At 44.0% G+C, this 2309-nt stretch overlaps 1 non-coding gene across 1 annotated transcript; it reads left to right on the forward strand.

The window, feature by feature from the left end:
- The first annotated feature begins 1098 nt into the window (after window positions 1-1098).
- On the forward strand, window positions 1099-1205 carry LOC121099866. The gene has a single exon (XR_005831607.1). It is a non-coding gene; the product is annotated as a U6 spliceosomal RNA (small nuclear RNA).
- Window positions 1206-2309: the final 1104 nt, after the last annotated feature.

Consider the following 2309-nt stretch of genomic DNA (forward strand, 5'->3'; position numbering starts at 1 on the left):
AGCCTACAACAGGGCTTTGCAGTCATTGCCTGCTTTCTCTAAATTAACAGTTACAACAATTCTAGAAAATAGGTAGCTATTACCCCATTTAATAGATGGAGAAACAGGTATGTGGTGCTTTAACAAGTTGTGCAGTCTCTTCCAGCTGATGGGAGAGGTAGGATTCACACCCAAGTCAGCCTGATGCCTCAGCTTGCCTTCATTAGTTTTTTTTTAAATAAGTTTGTATTGAAGTAGAATGTGTACAGTGAACAGCCTTTTCAAATGACCCCCAGTGATTCCTCCCTCCTGGTATTCACCCCCTTGTGTAATCCCCACCCCTTGAGTTTGGGCTGGGCCTAGTGACTTGCCTGTAATGAATAGAATATGACACTTGGGGGCACCTGGTGGCTCCACCGGTAAAGCGACTGACTCTTGATTTCGGCCCAGGTCATGATCTCTGGGTCGTGGGATCAAGCCCTGTGTCCAGCTCTGCTCTCATCCAGGAGTCTGCTTAAATTCTTTCTCTCCTGCTCCCTCTGCCCCTCCCCCACTGCTCGTGCATGCTCTCTCTCTCTCTCTCTGAAAAAAAGACAATATGACATGTGATGCAATGTCACTTCATGATTACGTTACAAATGCCTGTGACCTCCATCTTGGTAGAACTCTTCTCCCTCTTGGCTTGCATGCTTTGGTGAAGCAAGGTGCCATGTCGGAGAGGCCCATGTGGTCAGGAACCGAGGGTGGCCTCCAGCTGACAGTCAGCATATAGCTGAGGCCCTGAGTCCATTAGCCCACAAAAAACTGAATCCTGCCCACGAACACACAATTGAATTGGAAGCAGAGCCACCCCAGGTGAGCCTTGAGGTGAGACCGCAGCCCCAGCTGCCATCTTGCCTCAGAGACCCTGAAGCAGAGATCTCAGTTACGCCATGCCCTCTTCCTGAACTATTGAACCTGTGAGATGGTAAATATTTTGAGCCTCTAAGTTTTGAGGTGATTTGTTGGGGAGCAATAGACAGCTAATACACCACATAGAAAGAAGAGTGTATAAATCACTGTGGTACAGCTTGATGAACTTTCACTGAGGAAGCACCTCTGGTATCAAGAGCTGCCATCGTGCTCGCTTCGGCAGCACATATACTAAAATTGGAACGATACAGAGAAGATTAGCATGGCCCCTGTGCAAGGATGACACGCAAATTCGTGAAGCGTTCCATATTTAAAAAAAAAAAAAAGAGCTGCCATCACTAATGGATGTAATCAAGAGATAGACCATCCCCAGGACCCCAGAAGCTGCATTCCCACGCCTCACACTGTCCACGTCCCACCATCCCAAGGAAAATTTCTCTCTTGATACCTGACACCATTGGTTAGTTTTGCCTGATTTTGAACTTTATATGCCTGATTTTGAACTTTATATAAGTGCATCTGATGCATAAATATTCTTTTGTGTCTGACCTCTCTCGGAGCCTGCCTTGTTTTTTTTTTTAAAGACTTATTTATTTATTTATTTATTAGAGAGAGTGGGGGAGGGGCAGGTGGAGAGAGAGAATCTCAAGCAGACTCCCCACTGAGTGCAGAGCTCAACATGGGGCTCCGTCTCACAACCCTGAGATCATGACCTGAGCCGAAACCAAGAGTCAGGTGCTCAACTGACTGAGCCACTTGGACACCCCTTGGAGCCTGGCTTCTTAATCACTCCCTAAACTTCCTCATCAATGGAACCAGTGGACTTCATTATTCATCTTGTTATGATTTTCATCCATCCCATATAACTAATTCTGTGTATATATTCTGCATAATAAATTACCCCAAAACATAGCTGAAAAAAAAAGTCAGTTTTTCCTAGTTTTGGTGCTTATACTTTTTACAATGCATTTAAAGAAATTGAACTACCTTAAAGGGTTCTTCTGTTCTTGTCCCTTGTTCCCCTAAATTCATTAGAAGACACCTTGAGCAAGTCACTTCACTTCCCTGGGCCAGGGTTTCCACTTGTGTAAAATTAGATAGTTTGGCCTAATTTTATGTTCCGTCTGTGGAATCCTAAACTTGTTGGAGGAACTTCTAGCCCGGATCATGACATACTCCGTGATGTCACCCCTTTACTCAGGCATGTTGACAAATTTAAGTAATTTTCAAAGTCTAGTTTAATTTTAATCCATCCCAAAGACACATAAAACCTACCACTTGGGATGGAGAGATACTATGAAATAAATAATACATAAGATGTGAATTCCAAAAGGGTTGGGAATCATAGGGCTGGGGGAAAAAAAATGATGGTTTGGCTTTTTCAAGTGGAAAATGAGGCCAGTGAAGACAAATTACAA

The sequence above is a fragment of the Ursus maritimus genome, unplaced genomic scaffold (assembly GCF_017311325.1).
Source record: "Ursus maritimus isolate PB19 unplaced genomic scaffold, ASM1731132v1 scaffold_32, whole genome shotgun sequence".
Lineage (NCBI taxonomy): Eukaryota > Metazoa > Chordata > Mammalia > Carnivora > Ursidae > Ursus > Ursus maritimus.